Raw genomic sequence first — 26,701 nt, 5'->3', positions numbered from 1 at the left:
ACCAATCTTATCAATGATTTAAAGAAATACAATCTCAATATCGCATGCCTTCAAACAACGAAACGACCCGAAACGGACCAGATCATTGAAGGGAAATCGACTAATAACCTTGCCACACAAAAACAGACAGGGGAGCTTGGGGTTTATAATATCTCAGGCATGGCTACCACATCTAGAAACATACGGGATCATTCATGATAGACTAGCAGTATTAAAAATTAAGAACTCGACAAATATATTAAATAACAACAGATCTACTATAATAATCAACACTCATATGCCCACCGCAGTATCAACAGTTATCGACGCGACGAGAGAGAAAACATTTATGATGAAATAGAAAACCTCACAAACAAACATAGAAAAGAAGATGTCATACTGGTGGCCGATTTTAACTAAAAAATAGGCCAGAAATAAGAAGGTGAATGCTGTTTAGGCAATTATTCCAAAGGCAAAAGAAATGATAATGGTCAACGCCTAATTGTTTTTTTTTACACAGGAAACCAAATGTTTATTGCCAATTCGGCATTCAAGCATCCATCTAGACATATAATCACATAGGAAGGATCAATAAAAGTGGATGACAATATCGTAAAGATTTATAACCAAATTGACTTTGTTATTGTCCCAGAACGTTACAAAAAAAAAAAAAAAAACAAAAAACAAAAAACAAAAAAAACAACAACAAACAAACAAACAAAAAAAAACACCTGACCAATGCAATTCTGGAACAAACGTAAACACTGACCACAGACTGTTAGTAATTACTTTCAAGCTGTCAGTAAAATAAGATTGATTAAACCCAGACCAAAAGCAGCATCAGATTTTACTAGCCTCAAAGATGAAGATATACGTAGTGGATTCAAAAACAAACTGACAAACAAACTTGAGCTTATATATATATATATATATATATATATATATATATATATATATATATATATATATATATATATATTTATATATATATATCAATACGGAAACAGGCCCAGCCATACAGTACCAGACATTGATCGACACTATCATTTCGGTCAGAAACGAAACTCTTCAAAAGACAACAAATTTCAAAAGGAGCTTCTGTCCAATCCTCCAACAACTTTCAGAAGAACAAAAGCAACTCAATATTAACAGTTGCCAAGATGAAGAACTAAAACGAGAGTGGAAAACACAGAGAAATCAAATGATGCATAAAATCAAAGCACAATCTATTATCAATTATAAAAGAAAAATCGACAACATAGCAATGGAAATAGAAACAGCCCCAGACAACATGAAAATAATCAAAGCTGTTAAAAACATTAAAAAGATTTTTTAAAAAGTCGTCTTATAATATCTGATGATCATGATGAGGGTAAAGTAATCTGTGATGACAAACAAATAGTTGAAAGAGTTAAAAACTTCTTCGAGAATAAGTACAAAGGGGACCAACAGACAGAACCATTCGAATACCCCGAATCAAGACTGGAAGAACACATAACCGATCTTGAGGTTAGTGTAACTATTTACCAACTTAACAATCATAAGGCCCCGGGAATTGATACCATCAAAGAAGAGGAGCGAAAATGTCTAACTGAACCAAACCTAGTCGCCATTGCTAATATGTTTAATGGAATGTTCGAACATAAAACACATCTTGATCTCGGCTCCGGTAAACTAATTTTGTTGAATAAACCAAACAAGGAAATAAGGACCCTAGAAAATCTAAGACCAATTGTTCATCTTTCAACACTTAGAAAACTGCTCAGCGTATTAATACTCAACAGAAAAAGATCAAAGGTGGAGGGATATCTGTACCGACACAGAGCGGATTCAGAAAAGATATGAGTACCAGTGACATTGTATGGGCTCATAGGTGGTTGAAAGCCAGAACTGAAAAATACAAAGAGGAGTTCACTGTACTGGGCATTAACATGAGCTCTGCCTTTGATACAATCTGCAGAACAACACTTTTGAAGGTACTAAATTCATTTCTCGAAATAGATCGTAGCCGACTAATAAGATCACTGCTGGCAAACACAACACTTACATTTACATCTGGTACGAAGACAGTTTCACATTTAGCATCGCTGGGAACTCCCCAAGTCCGAGAACAATCCTTTTTACCGTATATTTGGAAGCAGCACTAAAAGAATTAATACAAACTCCCGATTCCTCAAATCCTTACCCGCGAATTGATTTACGCAGACAATGTTGATATCATATTTGATACAGCAGACCTGGCGATGAAGCACATACCAACAATATCAAATACACTGCGACATTGGAATCTAAAGGTCAACGAATCCAAAACAGACATTACAGTGGTTAACAAGAAACAAGGGGAATGGAAAAGTGTAAGAAAATTCGGAAACTTGATTAATGAGAATGAAGACATCAAACAGAGAAAACGGCTAGCTCAAATTGCATTCAAAGAACTACACAACTTTTGGAACAGGACCAAAATCATTAATGAAAAAAAAACCCGCCTTTACGAAGCGCTAGTGCTGCCAATCCTTATGTACAACTGTGGTACGTGGGGTCTTACAAAAAAGAATTTGGACACCCTGGACTCCCAACATCGCAAACAATTGAGACGAGTTATTGGGGTACATTGGCCAGACAATATCAGTAATGAGGATGTATATGACAGATGCAGAGTACAACCAGTAAGTACGCATATAAAGAAACAAAGATGGAAACTGTTCGGACACGTGCTCCGACGAGATGAAAATATTCCAGCAAAATCCTCAATGGATGATTACTTCAAACAAGGAGCCAAATACAGAGGCCGTACACCAACTTCACTTCCAAAAACATTGAATCAAGATCTCAAAAATTATCAAATACATTTAGAAACAACAACCGAAGAACTGATTTCAACAACACAAGGAAACATCCACTGCATCAGCACCTTAACACACATAATGACATTCTAAAGCTAAGAACGCTTGCACTGGACAGAGATTTATGGAGCAGATTGCTAACTGGATAATAGAAACAGACTGACAAACTCGAAGTGACGCACTCATTCACGGCATGCGTCCACAGAGACTGCGTAGCCATATTTATTATTGTCAAGGCTGGGTTTCTTTAATATTGGAATGACAATAGCATGTTTAAGATTGTAAGACACATCTCCAATAAACAAACTAGCATTTATGATACGAGTGAGAACAGGAACCAAAATATTTGTACACGAAAGTACAAGCCATGAAGGAATTTAATGTATTGGGCCAGTTGGTAAAGAGAATTCTCCCAGCGCGGATAATAGTTCTGTTTGAGTGGCGGGCTCAAATTCGTCGAATACTACTCCGGATGGAAGTTGTTAGTTTCCTCCACATAATATATTGAGATAAAGCTGTCAACGGCCATAACACATTTTACACCTGAGTAGGTGGGGGAATATGAGTAAATAACCTTTTCCCAGGACTCAACTATGTGCCACTCAGAGCGGGAATCGAAACTTGGACCTTCAGGTCCGAAGGCGAGTGTCACAGTCATACCACTAGACCACATATCCGTACAATTCAACAAAATACGCAGTGAGTCAATATATAAAAATGAATGAACTGTAACACTGAAACATAAATTACAAGAATAAATAATAGTGTGAACTGGTAATTTTCATACTATAATTCAGATGTTATATTTACTTGTTATGTAAGATTTCAACTTTTCCTAAACATTTATTAAAGCTCTTACCTGACTTGTCCAGTGCGAGTGACAACTATACCGATATGTCTGGATTATATATAATATTCAATTGATGTCATGGGTCCTCTTTTTCCCTCACGATTTTCATCTAATTAGATGCACAGTTATACATGCTATACGTAAAAATATAAACACAAAAACACACACGTACACACACACACACACACACACATAGTCTACTAACACACTGAAGCAAACCATATCTATCTTGCTTTCCGTCACAAACAACGAATAACAGTAATTTCCACCCAAGTGCCGTCGTCGCGAAATGAGAACGAAGGGCGAAACAAGCCCTCAGGCAAAATACCTTTATCAGTTAACTGCCATACTCCGGAAAAACTTGTATTTAAATATTTTGCCAGAAAACTCGTAATTCAAAAACAGATCGATTAAAATGACCCTCATCTTGGCAAATGTTCTCAAACCTGGGGCTTCACGAAGTCTATAGATAGCTTGATAGATAGATAGATAGCTTGATAGATAGATAGATAGATAGACAGATAGATAGATAGATAGATAGATAGAAAGATAGATAGATAGATAGATAGATAGATAGATAGAGAGAGAGAGGAAAAGAGAAAGAGATGCATAGATAGATAGATAGATAGATAGAGAGAGAGAGAGAGAGAGAGAGAGAGAGAGAGAGAGAGAGAGAGAGAGTTAAAGATAAGTGTTAATGACACTTTATATAAAAAAAACAGCCCTAGAATAGTCACGATAATGTTCAACAATTAGATTCAATAGTCTGATGTCACGTCGCCCAGCAACGGCGGCCATCGTGGTTCTAAACAAAGAAAATCTGTACTTTTTATTCTTCATGCTGGTTAGAACTTTTCATATGTCTTGTGATCAGAATGTGTAAAAGTCAAAACATGATCAGACTTATAATGTTTTTTCCCCGATGGATACGCTTTTATGCTCGTAGGAGAAATATTTCATAAGGGCGTCCGCCATTGTTCCGATAGTTTAGAGCCAGTTACTAAGTTACCATGCGTCATTACGAGGGAAGTGACGTCAGAACTGTTGAAGCGTATTGCGGATCAACTTGGTACGTATTCACAACAATTTAAAACAACCGGTTATGTATTCACGACTTATACCTGCTATGCCCGGGAGTCGAAAATTGGATCAGAGATAAAGATGGTCAGCATAAGTAGTAATATAAAAAGCATGAGAAACCCTTGTTAAATTGTTAAAGTAAAAATTGCATGATCAGCAGTTTATAACAATAGTGTGTAAGTGTGTTATAGTATTACACATGTGTAATAGGTGTGTCAATTGTATTATTGTTGTGTGTTGCACACACTTTGCAGTTATTTTTAATTGTATTATTGAGTGTTTTACACACTTTGTAATTATTAATGTCGTTAATATACATGTGTAGGATAAACCGTTATTAAATTGTAAAATATGTATTATCATTTTATTATAGTAGTGTGTTAGTTTGTTATAGTATTAGATATATGTAAAACGTGTGTTAATTTTATAATTGTCGTGTGTTTTACACACTTTGTAGTTATTTTTAAAATTGTATTATTGTGTGTTTTGTAATTATTTCTGAACATACATGCGCAGGAGAAAAATATGTATTATGATTATTTTATTATAGTGTAATTGTGTTATAGTATAAGATATATCTAATCCTTGTGTTGATTGTATTATTGTTGTGTGTTTTACACACTTTGTAATTATTTTCGTCTTAGATGTGCGATAGCTATATTGATAAGATTTAAAGAATAGATAACAAAAAGTCCATGTTTTAATGTCATTGTCCTAATGTAATGTCTGTGAATAGATACGAAGACGCAACGTCACATAAGTTAATAACACTCACTTTAAACAATGTTGATATCTTTTAGAATAATAATAATCATAGGTTCAAAATTACTCATAATAGATCTCGCATCTCTATTCGGATTTGAACTTGAGACATTTTCGTGCGATAGATAGACGCCTTACAATTTGATCAATAAAGAATCGGTGTGTGTGTGTGTGTGTGTGTGTGTGTGTGTGTGTGATCACGACCACGACTCATGGTCGTGATCAACACAATTCGTCGTTTTCTTACGATTCCTGTCTTCTCTGAAAGCCCATAATCGCGCAGAAAGCTTACTCAGCGAAAAAAGATGAAACATAATCAATAGTATAAAAAAAAAAGACTTATTGCGTTGTATTGATTAAAGATCCATTTGTTCCTTACATATTTATTTCAACAGGCTGTTAAACTTTCATGAAACCGACACGGTTGTTGTATTGAATTTCACAATAAGTTAATAACACTCACTTTAAACAATGTTGATATATTTTAGAATAATAATAATCATAGGTTCAAAATTACTCATAATAGATCTCGCATCTCTATTCGGATTTGAACTTGAGACATTTTCGTGCGATAAATAGGCGCCTTACAATTTGATCAATAAAGAATCGTTGTGTGAATACGACACATGGTCGAGAGCAAAACACTTCGTTGTTTTCTTGCTATCCTTGTCTTATGACACACTCGATACTCGTAAAAACAGACGGCAGGGGAATAATCTTCGTTCACTCGTCACGTCTTATTAGGCTTTTAACGAAATCGGGTCGAACGCCGAACCCGAACGCCGAACCCGAACGGATATAGCCTTCTCACGTGACCATGAACGAGATCTGGATAGTGAAGACTCTCAAGCGGTATGCAGCATCGGATCTAAGGTCACGTGATAGAGGATAGCTTGGGTTGCTGTTGGCTTGTGTTAGGGGAGGGGCAAGGTCAGTGTCATTCAATAGTATATAATTGTGCATGTGGCGCTCTATACAGAGAGAAAATTATAAATTGATTACGGGGGAAGGTGGGGGGAGGGGGGGGGGGGGTTGACCCACAAACAATCGAGGTGTTGGGCTTCGGGTAGACCATGATACGAAATCAAAGAGAAAAGGCCGCTGGTACTTGGATGGTGGAAATGGTTGGAGGGGGGGGGGTAGTGACAATCAGCATGGGATGTATATATTAACATTAATAATATAGGCAATAGATGACCAGGGATGTGTATTGTTTGTATATGTTTGTGTGTGTGTGTGTGTGTGTGTGCGCGCGCGTGTGTGTGTGTGAAAGGGATTACACAAAAACACCTTTCTATGTAGCTTCCAAATGATTACGTATACGATAAATTTGAAACCCACATTGTTTGAATCAGCTCACTAATTAATTCCTGAGCCTTGAGATGGTGACGCAACTATTACATACAAGACCTTGCAGTCGAGACGGCAGGGCTTTTGGGTTACAAAACCACTATTTACCCATCGGTCAGCGGTACTCTTTGATGTATACAACACTCACCGCCTTTACGCAAAGCCGCCTGCCCATAAATCAAGAGATGGTCTCCTAACTGTTCACAAGCGAACTGTCAAACGAGCAATCGATGATTGGATAAGAATCTCAAGATCTCATATAATAAGGTAAGTTTTGGAGAGGTGATATCCCCCACCCGTCATCGGACAGAACTTTCATTGCGTTATATCATATGAACTCCGCCTCCTCTTTCTATTCCGGAGTGACGAGATTAGACGAGAGGACGCGAGAAAAAAAATGGTCACGTGTTGGGCAAGTCGTTCGTTAGGCGAGCTTCGGTGTCTAACTATAACTCCGTATTGGTACATCTATATTCCGTTCGTGTTATCACCTAATTGACAATGATGATTTGTTAACAATGATCATCTCCAAGTGTAACCCCCCTCCTTCTTCATATTTTACAGTCTAATTCAATAAATGGAATACAGCTGCTCTAAATAATTAGTTCGAGTTATTTAGTCATTCATCACAAGACTTCGCGAAAACGTTATAGAAAAAAAAAACAACTATACTATCAACTTAAGTAACTGTGACTGTAATTTTGATTATCTCGCCTCATTGGACACTACATTCTAAATATCTCATTTTATTTTGTATCACCTCACCATTACCATCGCACCATGACTTTAAAATTTCTAGCATCAAAAAAATATTCCATTATTTAACTAAAAAAGATCTTGAAATATATAAATGTTCATTAAAAAATAATTATCACGCGTGTCCAATGATGCAACCGTAAAGATAATTTACCCACCAAACGAAGAAGAGATAAATCAAAGATAGTGCAGGGTGTAACAAATACATTCGTTTCAAGAAGTGAACTCAGCACTGAAATTATGATGAACTCTTTTATTCGATTCAGATTATTGTTAATAGAAAAACAGATTAAAGTAGATACCATGTCAGTCAAATCCCCTTTCTTCGTATTCCCCTTCTCTCTTTGAAAATGGATTTTGAATCGATGATACCAAACGACTATTTTTCGAATTAACAAATTATGATCTGGACTTAATAAACCGTAATCACAGACACGTTAGTACTTGCATTGTCCTGATTTGGTGATGTCTGTGAATCTCAAATACGAAAATGTCCAAAAATAACACGATGTCACGCACAATATTACTCGCGGTAATCAATGTTGATATATTTTTTAAATAATCATAGGTTCAAACTGACTTAAAATAGGTGTAATATCTCTATACAGATTTAATCATGAGAAGTTTTGTTTAATAGTTTTACGCCTTACCACTTATCAACGAAAGGGATCACCATATGAAATCGACACATGGTTAATTGGTGAATTTAGCAACAAAGTGTCTGTTTGCTGTCACCCTTGTCGTCTCAATAAATCAATTTTTAAAGAATTATGTAGTTTTTCCAGTGATTTACTGTACTGGGATGGAAGCATTATAATGTATGGCTGTGTTGTTTTTTTTTTCTTGGGTCATTTTTCTAAAGCGGGTCTTGTAGTTTGTAATTTCCGTCTTAAATGCCATTTGCTTTATTTTTTAAGATAAGACGACGGAGAATTTTATTTAATGCAATTAAAGTAGGTAGCGTTCTTGTCTAGGTCTGGTAAAATAAATGAGATGACGTCATACACTTTATACAATCCCCGTAGACAATGTTGATATTGTAGAAACCTCCGGTATAGAGATTAGAAAATGAATTCGAAATCAAGACGTTTTGATATGGTAGTTAGACAATCTATCCATCGACAAATTAAAACCTCTTTACTATGTGAATACGACTAGTAGATGGGTGCAATAGGAGGTGAATGTTTTCATTGAAATTTCACGAAGGATCAATTAAATAGAAATACGACCGATAAGCAATGTCCATGTGTCCACACAAGTTAAAACCAATATCATGTTTTACAGTCATATTCTCTTTACCCAATATCATTTTTGGAAACACTTTGATTGAGTTAATGAAAAATTTACATCTGAATCAAAACTAAAAAGAATTGATGACAAAAGCTTTTGTAAAACCCCAACAACTTTTAATACACGGACTTATTTCACTTGACTGCTTTTTAATAAAAAAATATTCTTGTCTGATGTAATACTTGTACCCGTCATTTTCAACATGCGGCGGGTTTCGTGTTTTGTATCATGGACTTGAATTTTTTTTCGCAGCAAGAAATAAATAAATGAAACACAACAATCATTACAATACACGATATTGATTGATCAATTACTTAATACAATAACATGTCCTTGCCAAGTTACTCACTTCGTGAAATAGATTTTGATGAAAAAAAAATGAAAAGACAATTCCATCACTTCATGTCCTACATTATGGTTATCATACCAAGACATAACCTAATTGAAAATGTAACAAAAATTTTGTGTAGGAATAGTAAATTTTATGAACCAGATATACATTATCTCTATTTATGACATTAAACCATGAATGTTTTTAACGCACATTTTCAGGGTTTGACACTATATTTACTGTACTTCTCCAGTAACATTGTCGAAGTTTTTAAATATTTGATACCACAACACTTTTAGATAACAGCAGGTGTTTTTTCCTCAAATTTTATGGATCTGAGCAGATAATATATTTTATCCCAGTGAAACGCTGTCCTAACAGCTGCTATATTTTTTAAAGATGATAACCCAAATGATCAGTAACACCCAATGTGTAAGACGTAGACGTGCAGTCTTTAAGGCGGTAGTGTAATATCATACAAAAACATCTGTCAAATGTGTAGTAATAACTAATGGCGATTTACAAGACGGTCAAAATTTATTAAATAAAAGTTTTCAGGACAGAATGTATCAATTGAACCTAAGAAATTATTTTTTTTTCAAAGCCCAAATGTGTGTGATGTAATTGACTTTTTTAAGCTAAAATTTATAAAATATAAGCTTGATAGCAAAAATTTTTCTAACCAAAACATTTGAAGTAAAACATTGTTGGGTAAAAATGTGAAGTTAAAGTTTTCTTACCAACATTTGGGAAGTAATCATTTTCAGGTCAAAGTTTATGAAATACAAACTGTATGACAAAAATGTATGAAACTAAAGTTTTTTGATCAAAATAGTGTCTGGTGAAAAAAAAAATACAAATTAAAAGTTTTGTGGTTCAAAGCCCAAATGTGTGTGATGTAATTGACTTTTTTAAGCTAAAATTTATAAAATATAAGCTTGATAGCAAAAATTTTTCTAACCAAAACATTTGAAGTAAAACATTGTTGGGTAAAAATGTGAAGTTAAAGTTTTCTTACCAACATTTGGGAAGTAATCATTTTCAGGTCAAAGTTTATGAAATACAAACTGTATGACAAAAATGTATGAAACTAAAGTTTTTTGATCAAAATAGTGTCTGGTGAAAAAAAAAAATACAAATTAAAAGTTTTGTGGTCAAAATGAGTGAAGTAAAAGATATTTTGACCAAAATTTATAAAATAAAAGTATGCGTGTAAAAATGTATGAAATGAATACTTTCTATCCAAAATCTATGCAATGAAATGTTTTTAGACCAAAATGTTTGTAGTAGTAGTATCTTGATAAAGTTTAGGACTAAAGTATTATTTCTAACAAAAATATGTGAAGCAATAATTTTCCGACCAAATTGTCTGAAATGGACGTTTTCCAATCAAAATGTGAAAAGTAATAATGTTCTGACCCAATATTGAAATGAACATTTTCTGTCAAAAATTGTATGAAATTAAATGTTTCTGGTCGAAATGTGTAAAGTAAAAGTTTTCTGACCAAAATATAATAATATTATGACCAACGGTTATGAGATCAGAATACATATTCTTTCCAAATTGTCTTTCTATCAAAAAATTGTATCAAATTTAATTTTCTAATCAAAATGTGTGAAGTAAAAGTTTTCTGGTTAAAAATTGTATGAACGTTTGCCAGCAAAAATGTATGAATGTTTTCTGGCCAAATATATGAAGTAAACAATTTTTTAGGGGGTCAACAATTATATATTTAGAATATTCTTTTGACAAAATTGTAGGAACGTCAAAACCAATGAAATAAAAGTTTTCAGGATAAACTGTATTAACGAAATTTTCCAGGCAAAATTTTGCAAAGTAACATTTGTTTGACTAAAAGATGTAAAGTATACTTTTTCTGACCAAAATGTGAGAAAATAAAATGTTTTCTACTAGAACTTCATAAGGTAAATGAAACTTGTTTTTTTTTTGACAAAACGTGTGCAATAATAGTTTTTCTGTAAATGTATTGTATCATAAATTATTGAAACCGTTACAAAATAAAAGACTTTTCCATGTCTTTCGCTTTTTTGAGGCCTTCTCGAGGATTTGACAAAAGCAGAAAGTTTTGAATTTTCAAAGTGCTGACTACTTACCCTGCAGAATTACCATCGACAGAGTAGAGACATAGCAGATATGACTGGTGATCCTATATTATTACAAACAGAAGCAGATATGTCCTACAACTGTTGTAGAGGTGCGATGTCGGATACGACACCCAAAGTTTTGCCATAATTTTCAATTTTATTTTGTTACCATTAAAGTATAACGTTTTCAGTCGTCCTTCTAAAATTATCAATGACATGATTAATGTCGATCCCACAAAGGTTATGAGTAAACCTTTGTTCTTCTCCCCGGCAGGGACCAAATAGCCTCAACTACAGTCGTGCGGGATATCCTTGAACAAGACAGTTCAAACACTAGTTCAACCTATTTTCAAAAAAAAATACTCCTTACAAAACCTAAATGGTTCCGGAAGAGGTTATTCAAAACCTGCATTTGAAGTCCAATCCTCTCTGTTTCACTCTTTTAACTCCGAAAGTCGATGGAATCACTTCGTAGTTTAGTAAACCAAAACCAAAATCAAAACCAAAACCAAGGTCAATGTCACCCAAAAGATAAGATAAGGGATATGAAATAGAAATCTCACCAAAACGTGTAAGATTCGAACTATTTCTAATGAAAAAACAGTTTATTCTACAACACAATTGGTCGAATTGTGAATTCATATGAGTGATGAACCATCCATTTACCGATCACTTGGAATCTTTCCGTCTAACTGATCACACGCATTTTTGGTCTCTCTCTCGTATTGGTGACGAGAATTATAATACTAATACTACCCAGCTATTGTAGGAATCTTTACTTCTTTTTGTAATTTTTTATTAAGTTAATGATGTGTTTAATTCTTGAGTGTATTTCAGTGGATTATTGTGTATCGTGTTTTAAATAATTCGTTACATTGATTTAATTTTGTATAATCACTGTGTCTGGAGATTGAGAGTAAGTTGCCTCATTTAACACCCTGCCTTTTCCATGATTATACAAGCATCGCCGTTTCTTATCTTTATTACGTTTTTATATATATAATTGATAGCTATTCAGTAGCTGCTATATGATATTGTTGTTATGATTTTGATGAGTTCTATTTAGTTATTTATATGTTTTAGGTGTTTTTGCTCATGGATTGTTTAGTTGTAGGAACTTGGCTGCTAGATAATAGATTTTAGCATACTTGGGGACCAATACGATGAGGGCGCGGTTGGACATTATTCCACAACCCGGCATCATCAGTGTTCCTCAGTTCCCTGTTGTAGGGGGTTCAAAGGAACTGATTACGTCTTAGACGTGATTTCCACACGTCTTTTTCTGGTAGGGATGTTCCTGAATCCACGGGAAATGACATAAGTTACGTCAGGACAGAACATCAGAGGTTCACATTAGTCTTGTTTCAATAATTTGTCACATCAAACTATGGGCATAATCATAATATGAGGGGTGTGGCCATATCGGGGACTAAGGGTGTGGTTTAGTTTTGGAGCGGTCTGATTCGAGGGATATAGACGGAATGACTACACCCAAACACAGCGAATGTTATGAGGCTTGATCTAATCAGTCAGATGCATAGCCCTACTATGACTCTTTTAGTACGCCATGGTCAGATGTCACGGGTTTGAAGAAGAATTATCCATATAATTAATATTCATTAGCAACGTGCATCCTTAGTGGTATCTGGTACTTAGCACCCCCCCCCTCCCCACATAGACACATAGATAACACAGGACGGTAGTCTGTGGATAGACACTCAGTAAGTGTAGAGGAATATAGCCACGCCCCTGGGGGACAGTCGCAAGGCTCAACTATGTAAACTATCGGTAACCTACGTTGGAGACGTGAAAATTAGGGGCTCCTTCTATTCTATATGGGCGTGTTCAATGTCAAGTCAGTAAAAGTGGCATTTGTGTATTGATGGTGTGTGATTAACTAAAATACACGCCTTTTCTGCCCACTGTATCTTACCTTATAGTTGAAATTACTCAAAAATTAATCATAAATTACTCACTGAATAGAAACCTTCGAAACCCGTGCCTAATTTACTATACGTTTGATGCTTATATCATAATTTTAATATGATAGATGGGATAGTAACCTACTGATCATGTTTTTTACTTTTATACATTCGGATCACATGACAGGTGAAGTTCTAGCCAGAATGAAGAATAAAAATAGTGCCAATTTTCTTTGCTGGGCGGACGTGACTTCAGACTATTGAATCCGATTGACACCCCCTCCCTTTACTTTGAGTAGATGAGACGATGAGACGTTTCGATATTACTAAGAGTCGGAATAACATGACATTTCGCGGTTATAGCTTTTAGATCTCGCAAAGCCATCCAAACGCTGTGGTGGAGTAGCTCTTTGATGTCATCGCTTCCATCGCTCGTTGGGTATTGCAACTACCCTCTGGTGGTGCGGAAGGTGTTACATATTTTGCATAACAATAACGTAATCCCGGGACGGGAGGTAGCGTCTTTGTTTCGGCCGGCCAGTTAAAGAGCATGTGATTAGTCGAACACGTTGATATGCTTGACTCATAATTCTACAGGAATGGACAGTGTTGGTTGATCAAAGAATATAACATTGTTGTTTACCAACCATTTTTCCACTCTGAAGTTCCTATCTCTCTATTATAATAAAATTGATACTACGAATGACAAAATCGACCAACAAATTAGGGAGTTACAAGTTATTCATAATAAGAATAGGTACTTTTAAAAGTTTACAATAATCCTTATCTAATTCACTTTTTATCATCAAAGTCGAACCTTTTTCCCGATTTTTATCAAAGTACAAAGTTAATAATTTTCACCCGCGGATAATATGGGATCCATATCTACATGTTTTAATTTTTTGAATCAAAGCTGGAAACATCCTGCGAAACTGGAAATCCTGTCATTTTCTTCACAACGATTAGGTTTTACTGATTGAGAACAGTCTTGACTACTCCGCCCATGGATATTTGGTGGTTGTCGCTATTGGCGGGTTGAATTTTAGAGTTAAAGCGGCCTTGGCTATTGTTGTGACTGCGCGGGATCATTATGGCGCGGAGTTGCTTGGTTGATGTTGAATAATGTAATGTTTATACAAGAGGCGATATGGCTAACCTGAGAGTACTTCGGTGTATTTATTTCAATTGCACTGCAGTATAATAGATTACACCCTTTGATGCTATTTATTTTTGGAACCATAATTCTTAGGCAATAATAATTATGGTTTTTGGTTGTTATTATGTGCCGTTGGCTTCGGGGGAAGAATGGCGATTTTTTAATCGTTATCTATATTTTTAATGGGGCATATCTTCTGACATCTATGGCTAGCAGCCAGCGACATCTATACGAAGGCCTTGCTAGCAGCTCTATCGTCGCATGAGGTTCTCACATGTTTTGGCTTAAGTTCGTTTTGGAACGGGGTAATTCGGTTACTATTGGCTCTTTATGATTATGCTGAGGAACATAGAATGGATGAGTTATGGGCCTTGTTATCCAGTTATTATTCTCTTTACCGACATGTGAGAAACTATGATGGAGGCTATGTGAGCTAGACCTGTAACGATTATCTACTCATAACCAATTATCCGCGGATTAAAAAATATTGACAAAATGTTATAATGTGCGGCTATCCTATGTGGCCTTGTGATATGACACTCGCGGTCGCATCGGAAGGTGTCGGATTCCAGCCTTGTTTAGGGGTATAGTTGAGTGCTCGGGAAAGGCTCTTTTTTCACATTCTCCAATGATTTACTATATTATATACTTGTTGCTTTCTCTCACCTACTCAGGTGTAAAATGTGTATTTGACCATTAACGTGCTGTCTGGGAATTTGGTAATATCGACCAATATCATTGACATCTAGTAGCGTTCTACATTTTAAATGTTGCTGTTGGACAGTGACCCTTTGTAAAGCGCTCTGAACACATTTAGTGGATTTGCGCTATATATATATATATATATATATATATATATATATATATATATATATATATATATATATATATATATATATAAGATCTTATTTGTATGTAAATATGACCGTCTATAATATGATCGCATTTCCTTAGGGTCGGATTACTTTGGAGAATTTCTAGTCTATTTGGCAATGCGTCTGTTGATTTCTAACAACGAAGCCATCTCACACCCTCACAAGACTATATAAGTTTCTTCTTTATGCCAGGATGGTGGACCTCCATTCACTCAGGGGGCATATCTTAGCACAGTTTTTTGTTACAAAGGATTGGAAGGAAGACTTCAAGATGTTGTCTTCTCTATGCCTAATATAGGACTAATATGACAACAATGATTTATTGGAACTGGTTTATATATACAGACACTGACATTTTTTCAATACTCATTATATGCTGTTATGATGGCATATTATAATGACGATATATCATTTTTGTTTTTTGTTTGTTTTTGTTTTTCTATCAGGAGCATTAATTTATTTTAGTACTATTTTGGTGCTAGGACTAGGAGAGGAGTAAGCCTTTGTCTTCTCTATGCCTAAAATATGACATATCGATTTTGGCAACATTGATATATTGGAGCCGTATACATAGTCTATAACTTTGGGGAGATATGTGGTCTTAGTCTTAGTGACTAACTAGACGTCACTAATGGTCCCAGCTTTATACCATTATGTTATTGAGGCACACTACTTAATAGCTGGCACTTCCAGCTAATTTGTATTTTATATGTATAGACACGTGTCAATTGTTCAATATTTCATTAGATGCTTTTACGATGGCATATATTATACTGATGATTTTGCACCTTTTTTCAATCAGGAGCCTTAATTTATTACTACGGTATTTCGTTACTAGTAGAGGAGCATAGGCTTTTTGCTCTCGATACCTACTATGCTAGTGTGGGAGAATGATTTTTTGTAGCTGCTAGCATGGTTTATTACGTGAGAAGATAGAAGGTCTTAGTATATCATCAATTTTCTCAGCTTTACACTGTTATGGTAGTATGACAGAGAATCTAACAGTTAGTGGTACTAACAATTGACTAGTGTATTATATGTATACAAACATTCTGTATCTGCTTTATCCATTACACACACATATCTATCTGTTTTTATATGGGCATATTCTAATGATAATAGATTCAGTTTAGTACGAATGGACAGGAATGAAATAGGATTACTATATTAGCACCGAGGATTGATTAATTTAGTCTTGGGTTCAGTGTAAAGTTGTTTTCTCTCGAGGAATATTTTTTTTTGATGGTTAGACCTCGGCTGTCTTCTCCCGTGTATTCACGTTTGGAGAAGTCATAGGTGCAACACGCCAGACTATGGAACCCTCTTGTGAGGTTTCGGACATAGCTTATATGTCCAGGATTGATCATCCTTTTTCACTGTCATTACGACTCTAATGACCTACGGGACTCTAGGTGCTTAATCTTTTGTCCTGGCCCGGGGGTAGTGTGCACTAAGTCACCTGTCACCGGCACGGTTTTCTGCCGTTATACGTTAGACAACCCAGACATTAGATGTCTGAGGCTCTGTCTAGGCCTCATCAGCCAGATTGTTTGTATCAAGCAATCTTTATGTATGACCCACATCATTTCCAGACTCTGGCTGCCTAAGCCTTTGGCCCTGGACCGGAGATAGTATTGACTAAGCAAGTCATCTATCAATGGTACGGTTTTCTGCCGTTTTTTAGCTCTTTTGACATTCATATGTTAGACATTTGAGACGATTTTTGTCTCATATGCGTGGGTCATACATTAGTTAGTTTTTCTCTCTGATGTAGATCTATGCTGCTTCGCTCATACTATTTGAGTTTGGAGCAGGCATAGGTAAAGTTTGTCAATGCCAGGGAACCCTCTTGTGAGGTTCCGGACATAGCTTATATGTCCAGGATTGATTATCCTTTTTCACTGTCATTACGTCTCTAATGACCTACGGGACTCTAGGTGCTTAATCTTTTGTCCTGGCCCGGGGGTAGTGTGCACTAAGTCACCTGTCACCGGCACGGTTTTCTGCCGTTATAAGTTAGACAACCCAGACATTAGATGTCCGAGGCTCTGTCTAGGCCTCATCAGCCAGATTGTTTGTATCAAGCAATCTTTATGTATGACCCACATCATTTCCAGACTCTGGCTGCCTAAGCCTTTGGCCCTGGACCGGAGATAGTATTGACAAAGCATGTCATCTATCAACGGTACGGTTTTCTGCCGTATTTTAGCTCTTTTGGCATTCATATTTTAGACATTTGAGACGGTTTTGTGTCTCAAATGTTTGGGTCATACAATAGTTATTTTTATTTATTTATTTTGATGTAGATTTATGGTGCTTCGCTCGTCCTATTTGTGTTTAGGGGCAGGCATAGGAATAATTTGTCAATGACATGAAACCTCTTTGTGGGGTTCCGGACATAGCTTATATTATGTCCAGGATCGATCATCCTTTCTTACTGTCGTAATTATTCTAACGAACTACATAAGCTTAATCTTTGGGCCTGGAGCATACAGGTGAGAGAACATTTATTTCAATTTTTCATCATGTGAGATAGCACATATTATAATTGTTGGATATTTACTCACTGCATAGGGATTTTTGGGTTTGGATAGGGATACCTATGAGATTTCCACTCGTGTTTTTGGCGTTTGGAGTAGTCATTGGTACAAATAGCAATGCTAAGGAACCCTCTTGTGAGGTTCCGAACATACCTTATATTATGTCCAGGATTGATCATCCTTTTTCACTGTCATTACGACTCTAATGACCTACGGGACTCTAGGTGCTTAATCTTTTGTCCTGGCCCGGGGTAGTGTGCACTAAGTCACCTGTCACCGGCACGGTTTTCTGCCGTTATACGTTAGACAACCCAGACATTAGATGTCTGAGGCTCTGTCTAGGCCTCATCAGCCAGATTGTTTGTATCAAGCAATCTTTATGTATGACCCACATCATTTCCAGACTCTGGCTGCCTAAGCCTTTGGCCCTGGACCGGAGATAGTATTGACTAAGCAAGTCATCTATCAATGGTACGGTTTTCTGCCGTTTTTTAGCTCTTTTGGCATTCATATTTTAGACATTTGAGACGGTTTTGTGTCTCAAATGCTTGGGTCATACTATAGTTATATTTTATTTTTATTTTTCAGGTAGATCTATGCTGCTTCGCTCGTGGTATTTGCGTTTGGAGCAGGCATAGGTAAAGTTTGTCAATGCCAGGGAACCCTCTTGTGAGGTTCCGGACATAGCTTATATGTCCAGGATTGATCATCCTTTTTTACTGTCATTACGTCTCTAATGACCTACGGGACTCTAGGTGCTTAATCTGTTGTCCTGGCCCGGGGGTAGTGTGCACTAAGTCACCTGTCACCGGCACGGTTTTCTGCCGTTATACTTTAGACTACTCTGACCATAGATGTCAGGTGCTTTGTCTAGGCCTCATCAGCCAGATTGTTTGTATCAAGCGATCTATTTACGTCTGATTTTTATTCGGTCGGGGCTTTGACTGTTAGTCGGCCTCTGTTCCGGACCAGGGATAGTATGGGACGGGGCTTTGACTGTTAGTCAGCCTCGGTTCCGGACCAGGGATAGTATGGGACGGGGCTTTGACTGTTTGTCAGCCTCGGTTCCGGACCAGGGATAGTATGGGACGGGGCTTTGACTGTTAGTCAGCCTCGGTTCCGGACCAGGGATAGTATGGGACGGGGCTTTGACTGTTTGTCAGCCTCGGTTGCGGACCAGGGATAGTATGGGACGGGGATTTGACTGTTAGTCAGCCTCAGTTCCGGAACAGGGATAGTAGTATGGGACGGGGCTTTGACTATTAGTCAGCCTCTGTTCCGGACCAGGGATAGTATGCACTCAGTCAACTATCACTGTTTGCCTGATTTTTAGACTTTGTAAGGTGGGCAGTTATTTGCTAGGGTCAAAGTGCCTTGATGACCCTGATAACTTTTGGGTTTTTTGTGAATGGCTTCCTCAGCTTTGCCCGGGGCCAGGGATAGTATGCGCTTAGTCATATATCTCTGCTGGATTACCTAACTTTGCATACCGGGTGTCAGGGATATCTGTTGTGTAGGGGTGGTTTACCTCTTGATTTTGGATTATACATATCCTTAATAGACCTGGTTGGATATTTTGTTCACATCTTTTTATGATTGTGGGAAATAGAGGGCAGTTGAAGGTGAATGATGGTCTTGAGGTGTTGATTGGGGATGAAAAGATCAAAGATTCAAAGACTGTGAAAAATTTGGGTGTCTATTTTGATTCAGAAATGAGAATGTCAGCTCACATTTCTGCTCTCTGTAAATCTTTATACTTTCAATTGAAGAAAATCAGTTCGATCCGTCAGTATATTGCAATTGGAGCATGTAAAACATTGGTTGTTTCCCTCATTTTTTCGAAACTAGATTATTGTAACTCCCTGCTTGTCAACTTGCCTCAGGCTTCTATTAAACAATTACAACTACTGCAAAACAGTGCAGCAAGATTAGTTTTTGGCAAAAAAAATTTGATCATGCAACCCCTTTGTTGGCCTCTCTCCACTGGCTGCCCATTGAAAATCGCACACATTACAAAGCAGCGTGTCTTGTTTATAAGTGTTTGACTGGTATAGCACCGGCATATCTCACAGATCACGTGGTCAGGTGTAAATTTGAAAATTACACTTTAAGATCATGTAATGACCAAACGAAAATGTCGGAAAAAAGATCAAGAACAAAATTTGGTGATAGATCGTTTGCTTGTTTCGGCCCCAAGATTTGGAATGAACTACCACGTGGTCTGAGGGAGTGTAAGTCTTTACCTACCTTTAAAAAGAATCTCAAGACACATTTTTACTGTATTTGTTTTTATTGACTCTTTGAATCCTTGATTTGGCTATGAATTATTATTATTATTATTATTATTATTTATTATTATTATTATTATTATTATTATTATTATTATTATTATTATATTATTATATCATCATCATCATCATCATAATAATAATAATAATAATAATAATAATAATAATAATAATAATAATAATAATAATAATAATAATAATAATAATAATAATTATTATTATTATTATTATTATTATTATTATTATTATTATTATTATTAGTATTTTTTTCACCTAAAATTGATAATTTATACTGTAAAGTGCCCAGAGCTTGGGTTTTACACGAGAATGAGCGCTGTATAAATGTGTATTATTATTATTATTATTATTATTATTATTATTATTATTATTATTATTATTATTATTATTATTATTATTATTATTATTATTATTATTATTATTACTGATTGTTTTTTAAGGTATAAACGATAATTAAAAGAATGTTATCCCTTTATTATTATAATTGTTAGAATAATTAATTGTTCAGAGAGATGTTATGACTATTGGCCAATGGCCTAAAATAAACATTTGCTCAGATGACTTCTATGTCGATGTCAGTTGGCGTGCCTCCTGTACAGTAGGTACGCTCTCGATACTATCATCCACGTAGGTAGAGTGCATAAGGGTAGACGCTGCCTTTGGATTTAAATGGTCGAATCGCTTGGCAGTCATATATTTTGCTTTTACGGCAATGGTGCCTGCAGGCCTATCTCCCATGTTAACACGAGTAATGCACCAAATGTCTGGGGCGCGGCCCTCCAGATCTCGCCATAAGAACCTGTGTGTGTGTGTGTGTGTGTGTGTGTGTGTGTGTGTGTGTGTTGTGTCTCCCACAAGTACAACTGCTTCCTCGCGAAATCTCCAAAAAAAAAAAAAAAAAAACCCTAACAAATTTGCATTGTAAGAGTCAGGACCTTTTGCAAGAAGTCAATTCAAGGAAAACTCCTTTGTGATTATGGCTTGAATTAAACACGATTCAGACTGGCGTACTCGTGGATTTTGGGTTTTCTCCTGCGAGCGACACGATGATCAGACATATTATCTTTAGAAGTGGTTATTCATTATCTAAAATCTGCTCCGCATACTTTATGCCCCATGCAGGGTCAGTGAGAAGTCGTTTCTCTGTGTTTCATAACGTAGCTAACACAGTATGAGGAAGTAAAGCGGGGTCCATCAACCAAGGATATGAGGTAACCCAGCATTCATTTGTGTCGTCATAGTGCGAATTACTTTGAATCAATTTTATCTCTCGCTCCTCTCTAAATGAGTAACTGTGTCCTGCTATTGACACTTGCCGCATTTGCAAGAACCACAAAAAGGATGTTTACTGTACTTCCACTGTGGCATGGTTGTGGTTGTTGGATATTTGATGTCGCATCACTTTAGGCCACATTAGCTATTATCTTTGCCCTCAATTTTATTGATCTCAATCGGTAATACTTTTTAAAACCCAGGGATATGTTGTCGTACTAGCTGCCATTTTAAAAGATATTATCCCAACTGATTAGTAACACCCAATATGCGGTAGCTCATTTTCATACAAAAACATCTGTCAAAATCTATGAATAAAAGTGTTGAGGGCAAAATGTATCAAATGAACGTAAGAAATATTTTTCTGACCAAAATGTGTGAAGTAAAACTTTTCTAGCTTTAATCTATACAATTTAGATATAAGCTTGATATAAAAAAAAATGTTCGAAATCAAAGTTTTCTGGTCAACATGTATGTAATGAAAATCATTTGGCCAAAACATTTGAAGTAAAAGGGTTTTTTATTTTGGCTAAAAGATGTGAAGTTATAGTTTTCTGTTTAAAATGTGTTAAATAAAAGTTTTCTTACCAACACCTTGTGAAGTAAATGTTTTCAATGCAAAATGTATAATATATAAATTTTCTGACCAAAATGTATAAAACTAAATTTTCTTTGACCAAAATAGTTAAAGCGTCTGGTCAAAATGTTTAAAGTAAAAGTTAAAAGTTTTGTGGCTAAAATGTGTAAGGTAAAAGTTATCGGGCCAAAATGAGTGAAGTAAAAATTTTCTGGCCAAAATTTATCAACTAAAAGCATCCGTGTTAAAATGTATGAAATGGCCTACTCGCTAGCCAAAATCTATGAAATAAGAAGTTTATAGTAGACCAAAATATGTGTAGACTCTAGCAGTAGTTATCTGGACAAAGTTTACAGTAATGATAATCTTCCTCCATTCCGCGGAATTCCGAGATTTTTGGGATTTTCTTTGACATTATTCGCCGTTTTGCGGTGTCAAATATTTTTCTATGAAAATCGTCCAGGTGGCTTATCCGTGTGCGAGCGGTGTAGAAAACCGATATTGCCGATTGAGATCAATAAAATTGAGGGGAAAAATAACAGTTAATGTGATCTAAAATGATGAGACATCAAATATACAACAACCACAACCATGTCACTGTGGAAGTACAGTAAATATGGTGTTAAACCCTGACAGTGTGCAATAGAGACATTCATTTTTAAAGTCATAAATAGAGCAATAGAAAACTCATCATCATGTCTTGTGTCAAATTTTGACACCTGTTGTCAGTTGCATGAATTTTGGTGACACTTGCATTTTTATGACGTCAAGCTAGATAGGCTGCCATCAAGTGTCAAAGTGACACAAAACCTGTAGTGACCTTGGATGAGTAGATGTCGGGTAGGGGATTGGGCCAAAAAAATAAATTGAAAATCAATCCATAACTCACCCTAGCAGAGTAATCTCTCTCTCTCTCTCTCTCTCTCTCTCTCTCTCTCTCTCTCTCTCTCTCTTTCTCTCTCTATCTCTCTCTATCTCTCTCTCTCTCTCTTTCTTTCTTTCTCTCTATCTCTATTCCCCTCTCTTCTCTCTGTCTTTCTCTCTCTCTCAATCTCTCTCTCTCTCTCTCTTTCTTTCTCTCTATCTCTATTCCCCTCTCTTCTCTCTGTCTTTCTCTCTCTCTCTCTCTCTCTCTCTTCTCTCTCTCTCCTCCTCTCTCCTCCTCTCTCTCACACACTCTCTCTCTCTCTCCTCCCCCCCTCTCTTTTTCTCTTTCCCTCTCTCCTCCTCCTCCCCCTCCTCCTCCTCCTTCTCTCTCTCTCTCTCTCTCTCTCTCTCTCTCTCTCTCTCTCTCTCAGCATCTCTTTCCCTAACCCATATTTCCCTCTCAACCACCTATCTATCTTCATGTTATGTTTACAGTAGTCATCTGGGGTCTGATTCATGGAGCGGGACTACGACGATAGTCCTAGACTAAATCCGTTGTCTCAGACTAAAAGGCGTTGTAAGATATTCATGAAGCCGGACTACGCGAAGTCTTAGACTAAACGAGGGACTAAACGGGTGAAATTTACACCCGCGATTTAGCAGGCGTAAATATCGTAGTCTGGGACTAAATTTCAAGATCGTATGTCCTCTACGCTGGGGGAAGTAATTGTACAGCGATTAGAACAAGAATACCCGACAGTCTTTGATTTTATATTTATATTTATTTTTATTTATTTATTTATTTATTTATTGGTTTTGTTTATTTTCTTTTCTTTACTTTTCTCGAATATTCGACAATCGCACATACACTCCTCATCTTGCCCATTCAAAACACTCTGCAGGGACTCCTCCTCCCTCCCCTCCCCCCTCCCCCCTCCCCCCCCCCCCCCCCAACACACAGTTTCATAGTAACTTCCTCCTCCTCCTCCTCCTCCTCCTCCTCCTACCTACTACTACTACTACTACTACTACTACTACTACTACTACTACTACTACTACTACTACTGTTGCTGCTGCTACTTTCACTATTATCATTACTCCTACTACTACTACAACTACAACTACTACTACCACTACTACTACTTCTACTACTACTACTACTGCTGCTACTACTACTACAACTTCTACAACAACAACAACAACAACTACTACTACTACTACTACTACTACTACTACTACTACTACTACTACTACTACTACTACTACTACTACTACTACTACTACTACTACTTCTAGTACAACTACTACTAATACTACTATTATAACTACTACTAATACTACTATTACAACTACTACTAATACTACTATTACAACTACTACTACTACTACTACTACTACTACTACTACTACTACTACTACTACTACTACTACTACTACTACTACTACTACTACTACTACTACTACTACTACTACTACTACTACTACTACTACTACTACTACTACTACTACTACTACTACTACTACGACTACTATTACATTTATGTCTTTTATCGTCCATTATTTTCTAGAAATGTCACGTCTCTCACTGGCCTTATCATTTCTATCACACCGCGCTAACGATTCGTTCACACTCCAACCATCGTTGAGTACAGACGATGCAATTTATACTGCATTTCATCTTATTTGTTTTCAACGTTTATTTGTTTATTGTTGTGCCGACGAAGGGTTTGTACCCGAAACGCCCATTGTCTGTATTGTTTCCACCGATTCCTCTCCATCATCACTCTTTCGTTAGTATTTTCGGGACCCCATGCTTCAGGCAGCGCCCACCGCTCTCTACTTAGAACAATGCTACACCGTGGATAAGAATCATTTAAGTGCCATCGTTATTTATATTTACTAAAACATTACACACACACACATTCTCAAACAATTTTTACACTCCTAAACTTGTCTCACACTATTTTTATTTGTGGGGAAAAAACAACAACAAAACAAACAAAAAAAAAAAAGATCAAAACAAACACGAAGAAGAAATAGATATGATTTCTGTGCCACTTCATATGACGCATGCGCAGCTGGAAAAGTAACACATTTCTATGACGTGTTGTGGTACGTTTCCGAGGAATCCCCAGTTAAAAATAGATTGACCTCTGTAGTCTGAGACTTCGCAAGCGTAGTCAGAGACTTGATGGTCAGGGACGAAGTCTGACTCCATGAATAGCTTACTTTCCGTCGTCTCTGACTTCCCAAGGTCTTAGACTACAAAGTCTCAGACTTTGCAATAGTCTGAGACTACCATAGTCCCGCTCCATGAATCAGACCCCTGGTCATAAAAAAGATAATTCTCTTATAATAAGCAAGTTTGGTCAACTTAAAGGCTCCATACACATTCAGTTTTCTACCAGTGACGATCTTGCGTTTTCACCCCGGTTTGCCTGATCGGGGTCTGAACCAGGATCATATCCGGGCGTGAATGGAGCCTTTAACCAACAAAAGAACAGTATCTTAGACGGTCGTCTCCGCCCCGGAGCATGACGGTGGCGACAACGAATATTATAATAATATTACGACATGGCTGGACCATTCAAGACGGCTTGGGAAGCAGACATAACATAATAGCGTGAACCATAAAAGGCTCCATACACGCCCGGATATGATCCTGGTTCAGACCCCGATCAGGCAAACCGGGGTGAAAACGCAATGTGTGTGCCCAAATACCTGGCCGATAAACCTAGGTACGGTCCATCGCTGGCAAAGCCCGCCGTGCTTAATATTTTTCGAGGTAATCGGCGATCGGGGGCGTGGCAGTATAAAAAAATTGGACAATTTTTTTCGGATTTTCGCTGTTTTGACGTCAGATTCGTGATCAGCGTCGAATTTACAATAGGTTTGATACCAAGAACTATGTTTTTACTCCAAAAATTGATTAAATAAAATTTAATTAATATTGAGGTCATGTGGCCGACAGAACAGTGCCCCTCCCTGTTTTGTGGTATGACTCTCGCTTCCAGATCGGAAGGTTCAGGTTTCGAGACCCGCTCTGCGTGGCGCAGAGTTGAGTCCTTGGAAAATGCTCTTTACTCACATTTTCTCACCGTACTCAGGTGTAAAATGAGTACATGGCCGTTCGTTGAATTTGTTAGGAAAAAATGTCACATCGCTTGACAGGCGTCATGTCTCGTCTTTCAAGTTTAATATTGCTGTTGCCTTGGGACCCCTTGTAAAGCGCCCTGAGCACGTGGATATTGCGCCAAATAAATGCTGTGTTATTATTTTTTTTAAATAATATTTTTATAAATGTTGCGCCAGGATGGCAAAAGGGATGGCGTAGATGGCAAAAGTTTCGTTCTTGATCATCGTAAAATTTATAAAGAATTTCATACAAAATAAAAAAATAGTTTTCATAATTTTCAATGTGATGATATAATAATATGCCAGTTCTTTTTTTTTTTTTTTCCTCACCCGTTGACGCGACATGACGTTGACCTTGACACATACATTTGGGATTGGCAGATGCCAAAAAGCCTTGACTACGGGATGACAGGGGTGGGCATTGTAACCTTGAATTATAATCTACAAACAACGCCCCCCCCCAAAAAAAAAAAAAAAAAAAAAAAAAGAAAAAAAAAGAGCATTGAGCGTGTCTGTGGTGGTGGTGGTGGGGGGTCTGCGAATGCAAGTAGTCCCGAGGAGTACCCGTTTAACCTGCCACGGGAGCACTGTCGATTTGTTTTACAAATAATAATAATAATAATAATAATAATAATAATAATAATAATAATAATAATAATAATAATAATAATAATAATAATAATAATAATAATAATAATAATAAT

The 26,701-nt window shown here is 36.6% G+C and overlaps 2 protein-coding genes across 5 annotated transcripts in view; one reads left to right on the top strand and one right to left on the bottom strand.

Annotated features, from left to right (window-relative positions):
- LOC144968256 (uncharacterized) overlaps nucleotides 1-3,826 on the bottom strand; it is a 13,049-nt gene extending 9,223 nt beyond the window's left edge. The window contains exon 1 of one of the 2 annotated variants that reach the window (XM_078906428.1): nucleotides 3,682-3,826. The gene's annotated coding sequence lies outside the window, so the exon portion shown is untranslated. The remainder of the gene's footprint in view (nucleotides 1-3,681) is intronic. The other variant, XM_078906427.1, reaches the window with a different exon arrangement.
- LOC144968255 (uncharacterized) overlaps nucleotides 1-26,701 on the top strand; it is a 68,133-nt gene that overhangs the window by 15,917 nt on the left and 25,515 nt on the right. The gene's annotated exons all lie outside the window — the stretch shown is intronic.

This window comes from Berghia stephanieae, chromosome 3 (assembly GCF_034508935.2).
Source record: "Berghia stephanieae isolate SIO BIC M18660-M18661 chromosome 3, UCSD_Bste_1.3, whole genome shotgun sequence".
Lineage (NCBI taxonomy): Eukaryota > Metazoa > Mollusca > Gastropoda > Nudibranchia > Aeolidiidae > Berghia > Berghia stephanieae.
The sequence above is the reverse complement of the archived record's forward strand: the minus strand, read 5'-3'. Positions and strand labels throughout refer to the sequence as shown.